A 7646-nucleotide genomic window follows, 5' to 3' on the forward strand; every position below is an offset into this window, starting at 1 on the left:
TCCCTCGCCGAGCCCCCCAGAGTATTCTAACCGCCCCCCCGCACGCCACCCGTCAGCGAGCAGACAGCCTGTCTGAGATGATTTGAGAGAGAGAATGGAGGGAGGAGAGGGGCAGTAAGTGAAAGTGAGAGGAAAAAATGGGGATAGGAAGATGGGGGAGAGTGAGAGAAAGAAGGGGAAACCTGACCCAGCTGTCGTTTAGCACGCACCTGTGCTCACACCTCTGGCATGAGCTGTAACTGCCCTGTCCGTTAGCCTCTTGCCCCAGGCGCTGGGGAACGGCGGGCAAGAGTGCGTTTGTTGCCCCAGTTTACCCACAGAGGTACCCCGAGTAGGGCACCATCGCCGCTAAATTAGGACAGGGGTCCCCCCCCCCCCCACCCCCGCTTCCCTAGGGCACGTTTTTGAGGTGTGCACGATGCTGGAATATCCAGGAACGGGATGTATGCACCCCCCCCCCCCCTTAGAGTGAAGTGTAATGTGGGGTAAAGCTAAAGGTTTAGCATCTTTTCCCTCCATGGACATTGTAATGATGATAATAATGGAGGCTAATAACAGCACAATCCAATGAGTATAATTAAGAATTTTGATGGAATTCGCATCAGTCGTTCAAAAAAAAAAAATTACGACAAAAAAAAACTAAAGAACAACCAAAACACCGCGCCACGCTTCCTTAGCAACCAATCCTCCACACCCCCCTCCACTATCCCCCCTGCAAGAATAACAACCGAGCAACCACTGGCCCCTGACGATCGCTCCGACGGCAACCGTTTCCACGGCGGCGGGAGACGGACACGATGCATGCTCACTGACCTTAACTGGCGGGACGGAGAGGAGGAGCAGGAGGAGGAGGAAGAAGAGGAGGTGGGCGAACGCAGCCACGGAGGAGAGAGCTTATCGCCTCCTTTTTGGGCTCCTCGAGGCGCACGCTGGCTGTAGCAGGCGGTGAGGGGGAGGAGGCGCTCGGGCGAGGGGGGGGCGGGTGGGGGGGCAGGGGGCTGGGTTTGTAAACAAGGCAGTCCTGGAGGAGACTGAGAGCGCTGGGATAAGCGTGTGCTGTGCATCCCTCGCCGTGGATCTTTGTATATCCTGGTTGTCTCTCCCTCTCTCCTGCTCGCTCGCTCTCCCTCTCTCCCTTCCTCTCGCTCTCTCTCCCTCCCTCGTGCTGCACCTCTGAGTTAGGCCCCTCCCCATACAGCCCCCCTCTCTCCTCCTGTCTCTCCCACTCTTACTCCCTTTCCCTGTCTTTCCTTCCCTCTTACCCACTCCCGCTTTCCCACCTCATCTCTCTTTCCATCCTTCTCTCTTGCGTCCTCCTCTCCCTCTCCTATTGAGTCGCTCTCACTTCCCCCCTCCTCCTCCTTCCCCTGTTTTCAGGCTCAGAATCACTCCTCAGACTCCTTTCTCCTATAACAAAGCATACAACAAAAAAAGCTACGATACCATACTGTTCCCCTCTGCAAGATTCTTCCCTGTTTAAGAGTGGCCAATCGGAACAAAGGCACTCCTCTCCATCAAAGGGGGGAGTCTTTACTAAGTGCCCCTCCCCCACAGTCTCTCACCTCATTAATGAAAACCTCAATGGAGCACGCACACTGCTAAATATGTTGTTCCAGCCCAATGTTCCCTTAAAAATGTGATAAGGTGTTAATAATCAGAACAATCTAAGCAAAAAAGAAAGTGACCATGTTAAAAAAATATCTATTTTTTAATCAAATGTATAGTGATACATAAATTCATACTTCCCTGAGGGTCTAGAAATAAATGCAATGGTTTATAAATTAAGCAATGATTTTTTAGTTCTTATTGCTCACCGTAAAACACACATCGAGCACACGTGCACGCACACACATCCTTCTCCTTGTCCGTATGACAGTCTGTGTCAGTGTCTCTCCATCCTTCCCACCGGTATTAGAGATTGGCTGACCTCAGCAACCACAGCGCAGATCCTGAAATATTAAATTAAGCATGTGCTCACCAGGGCATCACTTAAAGCTGACACACTTTATCCGTTTACCCGGACGGACGTGTTCTGAAGTACCACGGAGGCATTCGTGTTAGCAGAACCAGAAGGTAAGCATGTCCACGTCGAGGTTCTCAAACGGGTGTCAAGTTGGACCAACCTATGCTCTGAATGGAGCACAATTGTGCAGTTACGATAGTCCAGGAGATGCATGTGTGCATAACATGTCATTGCACTATATGCGAATTAGCAGTAATCAGCATGGTGATATCACAAATGCATAGAACATATCAAACATGAAATGGCATGTATGGCATGAAAACAGGAAATTGGAGGATATATAATGCAAATAAAGTAAAAAAAAAATGTGTGTAGGGATGTAGGCCTGTATCTTTTAATCTTGAGCATAATTTAATAAAACAGTATGCAGCCTTCACAAAACTAAGCCCTAACCAAAGTTGCTCAGGAATAACTGAAATTCAAGTCTGTGTGGAAACACTTTAGTTGTAAGTTAATGTTGGTTGAACACAGTCCAAAAGGAAATTGTGAGTTTCCCTTCTGAGCACATGGCTAATAAAACTGAGGAGAATCATAGTGACTCAGTTCTTTATAATATACTGAAATTGTGGCCCGCAGTTTTCAAACAGTATAACAGCCTTCTCCTCACCTGAAAATGGATCTGCCTATCCATCAGTAACACAAACCTCAGCGTCTGAGGCGTCCATTTTGTTTTTTATGGACTCCCACTTTCTTGGAGCTGTGAGCGCCAGGGCGATAAGGCGGGATGGAAATCCGCCGGTTACTAATTGTAATATCGGTTTCCTTCCCCTCTGTTTAACACCCTGTGTGTTATTTCATCCCCTCTGTTTAATGGATTGAGCCCTGTAGCCCATGGCACCCTGCCCAGCCTCTCTAAACCCCTTCAGAGTATTGAGTATTGAACCTGTCTTTCACTTTTTGGCGGGGCGGGTTTCAACAGCAAAGTTCTAAGTGATGTCCGATAGGCCCTCGGCTTGGAACACAAACAGGAGCCGCTGTGTGCGCCGTTGCTCCTAATCGGGTCGAATCGCTGTCCCCGCACGGCAACCCACGTATGAGTCAGTCACGCTAGGCCCACAGTGACCTCACCGGTGACGTCATCGCAGTGACGTCATCAGGGGATTGAAACTTCTTTTAGAGTTTGCCGACCGTAAACCTCTGGGATCTGCAGCTCTGGTCCTGGAGAGTTGCTGAGTTCTGGTGACAGAACGGGAGACTACTCGGTCTGACAGAGATTCCCTCAAAAAAATGAAATTTACCATCTAAACTCTAAGGTGTAAGATCACAAAGAATTCTAATTCTGATGCAACAATCCCCACTGGTACTTGAAAGCAAAGTAGTTCTAGAACACTGACTTAGAATTTTGAAAACATTCCACATAAAACCTGCTCTTCAAAGGGTTCAAATCAGCAACCAGTTCAGACCCAGGATTCCAGGTGAGGCCAGTTACCTGTATAGCTATGTACTAGCACAGAAATTGGGAACTAGATCTTTATCAAAACTAAAATAGCTGTAATTACGCATTTCTGTGCAACACCAAAAACAGCAAAAAACCATATAGGTGCAGGTTTGAAACCTGGGTCCCATTGTACCGCCCTTCAGGGTGTATCACTTAAATCTGAATTGCTTGGGTAGATATCTGGCTGTGTAAATGTGAATGGATAATATTAGATTTTTATTTTTAACTACAGAGGATGGCATCCATAAGCATTAAAAAAAGACAAAATTGGGACCCAGAGATTGGAACAAAGACCGAGCCCCACCCCAGCAGGTTTTTTGTGTGAAAAGCCCCAGGAGAGGAAGGGGGGGGGGGGCTCAGAATAGACTTCCTGTGGGCTGGAGGTGCTGAAATCCCCCTGTATCCACCCGACGGCACCATCTGCCGGGGACATATGGAGGCGTGAAAAGGGGGTGCAGCCCAGGCCTCAGGGTGGGGTGCAGGTGCGGGAGGGGTGGGGGGGGAAGGAGGGGGTAACCAGTGAGCCAAAGAGAATCATTTACAGAACCGCCACCCCCGTCCCGCATCAGCCACCACCCCCTAATTAGACGGCATCACCTCTGTCTGCGGTGTGACGGGGATACGCCTGTGTAGAGCATCTTTGTTTGGTGCACGCAAGCTGCAGCATCTTTGTTTGGCGTGCGCAAGCTGCAGCTACGTAAAAAAAAAAACAAAGCAAAAAAAAAAAAAAACAAAGAAAGGAAGCAGGCTTAAGTTCCGCAGTCTTATCGGATGGCGCTCGGCTATCCGGCTAATCTCTCCGATAACCTTGTTAAAATTCCCCACAGTCGATTTATATCCTCTGTCTGCTCCAGTAGAGCACTTGTCTCGGGCTGAATTACCTCTTTTTTTTTTTTCTTTTCTTTTTTTAAAAAAGGCCAGCGATATGAAGGCTCATCCTATTGCATGAATCACCTGAGTGTAATTTGCTGGTACAGCGATACTGTGGCACTTAAAGGGGCTCATCCCATTCGCTTATTTTATGGCCTTAACGTCTGGCCTTGGTCCTCATCTGACCTGGAAATCGCATGAGCTCCACCATCTTTAAGGACATTCAAATCCAGCATTCTCCTGGAGGATGCTTCAGCGAGGATACGCGAGTGAATTTCTTCTTTTTTTCTTTTATGCGGAAGTAAATTTTAGAAATGCGTGACTCATAAATGACCTCTGCCCATCTGCTACGTCTGTGATTGACGTGGCTTCAAACTGACGCTGGACTGAACAAGAACGTTCCATTTGGCTAATACACGTTTCCTCGATTCCTCCTCCCTCGCGTCCTTTCCTTGCATCCTCCGTTGGGTGGAACTAAGGAAGCAAGGAAAGGATGCCAGGAATGGATGCAAGGAGGTAAAAATAAGCAACTGGAATAAGCCCAATGAATAAAAGCTTCTTTTCTAAAATCTTCTAATCAAACCTAAGTTCTGGAGGTAGGACCACACCACCTCTTCTTCCTGTAAACCAATCACCTGGATTGTAATACAGTACTTTTTCAGGAGTCGCTGGCATTTCATCCTCTCCTTGTGAAATTTGCATATCTGTCCTCCTCCCCTTGTCCCCCCTTTCCAGTTGTAGTCCAGGAACAGTAAGACATGGAATTCTCAGCACCTGTGCCTCCTTTTGAAAAGGACCAGAGGTGTCAAACTCCAGTCCTGGGGGGGCTGCAGTGTCCGCTAGTAAATGGACCGCATTTATATAGCGCTTTTATCCAAAGCGCTTTACAATTGATCTTGCTAGTTCTTCGTGTGTTTCAACATGAGTTGGTTCATTTAAAGTCATCGATTGGCTGAAGAGTCTGAACACCTTGTTCACCAGGCCTTAATTGTAAAGTTGGCTGCTGATTGACAGGAAACCACAAAATACCAGCAGTCACTGCGGCCTTCCAGGACAGGAAGTTTGACACCCGAGGTCTAGAAAATTTACACAAGCGTGATGGCTCAAACGTTCAACGGAGATATTGAGGTGCTGGGGCAGCATTACACTGCAATGAACAGAAGAGAAGTGCGAGGAGAAACAGAATCACTTTTGAATTCCTGACAGTTACACTTATGTTCTCCACTTCTGTGTGTCGCTCTTGATAAGAGTGCATGCTAAGTGATTGTAATGTAATGTGAGATGCTGAGAACCTCTTTGCTTTGTTTTATTTCCTCTCTTATTGAATTGAATTCACTTACAGACTCCGAGAGAGAGGGAGGGGGAAGAGACTTGTGACATCACAAGGGACTGCAGGGAGAAATTAGCTGTAGCTAACTGTGGCATGATGCATTGTATTTCACTTTGTAAAATTTGTGTTAAACATTACACATGGTCCCTGAGAAAAAAATCGATAAAAAATAAATGAACACTGAAAGAATGGAATACAGGAATCTCAAGGTACATTTCTCAAGGACTCAAATCTTGCAAATCTATACCTAACATAGCGAAGGACTGAATCACACTTGGGATCGAACTACACTGCTTTCCTGGGAAGTGAAAAGAAGAAATTTGAGACCAACTTTATTGGTGCCTAAACATCTCACTAAATCAAGGTTAGCTAAGTCCTTTGTTTTTTTTTTTTTTGGTTTTTTTTTGCTCTTCCAGTCCAGGAAGTTTTCAGGCCTGATTAAATTAACTCATGTTGTGATCTGATTGGCTGCTCTCCACTCAAAGCCACTCTGATTGGGGCGCATCCATGATGGAGATGCTGGGTAATTGAGCGTTTGCCCTGTCTGTCAGTTTGACCGGGTGCGTGCGTGTTCAACTTATCGTCAAACAAAAATGTGAAACCGATATCAGGTCCACCTTTTAAAGGGAACGAAGGGTCTTTAGTCATGTGATTGAGTGACTGAACATGGGACTCATTAGATCAGCTGCAGCTGATGTTTGCTTTTGCTAAACCACACATTTTAAGACTAGTTTTTATGAGTCGTTTCTATGAGCCATGTCCTGAGTCTTAAATTATGGGATGTTTCGAGGATGAAGCTGGAGCAGGTGTCACTGTCACTCTGCTTGGTCGCTCGCATCTCACCCCTCCAAGCAATCAGGTTCCCACGGAGACGGGGGTCCTTGAAACCATGGAAACGAAATTGTGAACCCAGCTGTTCCATTCGGACAATCACGGGAGTGCAAAAGCAATCTCCCTCCTCTTCCTCTCTCTCGCACTCTCTCACACGCACGCACACACACACTCTCTCTCCCTCACACACACATGCACTACTGGTTTTTGGCAGATGTTATTATCCAGAGCAACTTATGCGCTATTCTACAATTTAAAGAAAATTTATACACACAGACAGTAGATAAATACTGAAGGTTAAGAGTACCTCCAGTATAATCTACATTTAGCTCCCTGTTCTTCTGGGAGTTTGGCTTTGCTCTCACAGAAGTGAACTCGAACCCTAGTTTATCTTGGCTGTGTGTATCAAGGGGAGAAGGTAATTCAGTTTGTTATAAACTGAAGGAACAGATCGGAGCTCTCCCCGCCCATCAGTCTCCAAAATTGGAGAGATCATTCTCAGGTCTGTTAAGAGCTTGCGACTCACCGTTTGTGAATAATTTATGCCGCCAGCCATTTCGTGAGGTCATTACAAAGGCACGATACCTTTAAAGATGATTATCATATTTCATTAATGATGCCATTTGATTTTTATGGCATCATTTTTTTTTTTCCACGCTCCCCTGGACAATCAATCATGGTTTCAAAACTTTCTTTGTGTGTGTGTGTGTACCAATTATAATAATTTTTGGGATTCCTGCACCTGTCCCTTAGGCCTGAGTCCGTTCAGGGCATCCTGCACGTGGATTCAGAAAAGCAAACTCGGTTTAAACCGGGCATAGATTAAAGGAGAAACGTATGGAAGGACTGTAGTGGGCATTCAGTATGCAAGACAACAGGCGTACAGGAAAAACAGCCTGCAGGGTGGTGAATAGTAGATGCATTTGCCTGGTAGGTCAGGATGGGGAATAGTAATAGCTCCTTTAATGAAAGTGATGAATATTGAGCAGTTTCGGGACACAGTGGAATCTGTGTTGTGGTAAAAAAAAAGAAAGAGAATAAAGAAACCGCTCAAACAGGTCCTCCCATACTGGTTGTAAATATTAAATATTTTAATGTCCCAAGGGTTTCCCCGAACAATTTACTTCTCCTGCTTCTCAAGAACAGTGCAGCTG

The 7646-nt window shown here is 46.3% G+C and overlaps 1 protein-coding gene across 2 annotated transcripts in view; it reads right to left on the reverse strand.

Annotated features, from left to right (window-relative positions):
- Positions 1 to 1113, reverse strand: part of LOC135235223 (contactin-2-like) — a 33172-nt gene extending 32059 nt beyond the window's left edge. The window contains exon 1 of one of the 2 annotated variants that reach the window (XM_064300502.1): positions 814 to 1113. The gene's annotated coding sequence lies outside the window, so the exon portion shown is untranslated. The remainder of the gene's footprint in view (positions 1 to 813) is intronic. The other variant, XM_064300503.1, reaches the window with a different exon arrangement.
- Positions 1114 to 7646: the final 6533 nt, after the last annotated feature.

Source organism: Anguilla rostrata, chromosome 11 (assembly GCF_018555375.3).
Source record: "Anguilla rostrata isolate EN2019 chromosome 11, ASM1855537v3, whole genome shotgun sequence".
NCBI lineage: Eukaryota > Metazoa > Chordata > Actinopteri > Anguilliformes > Anguillidae > Anguilla > Anguilla rostrata.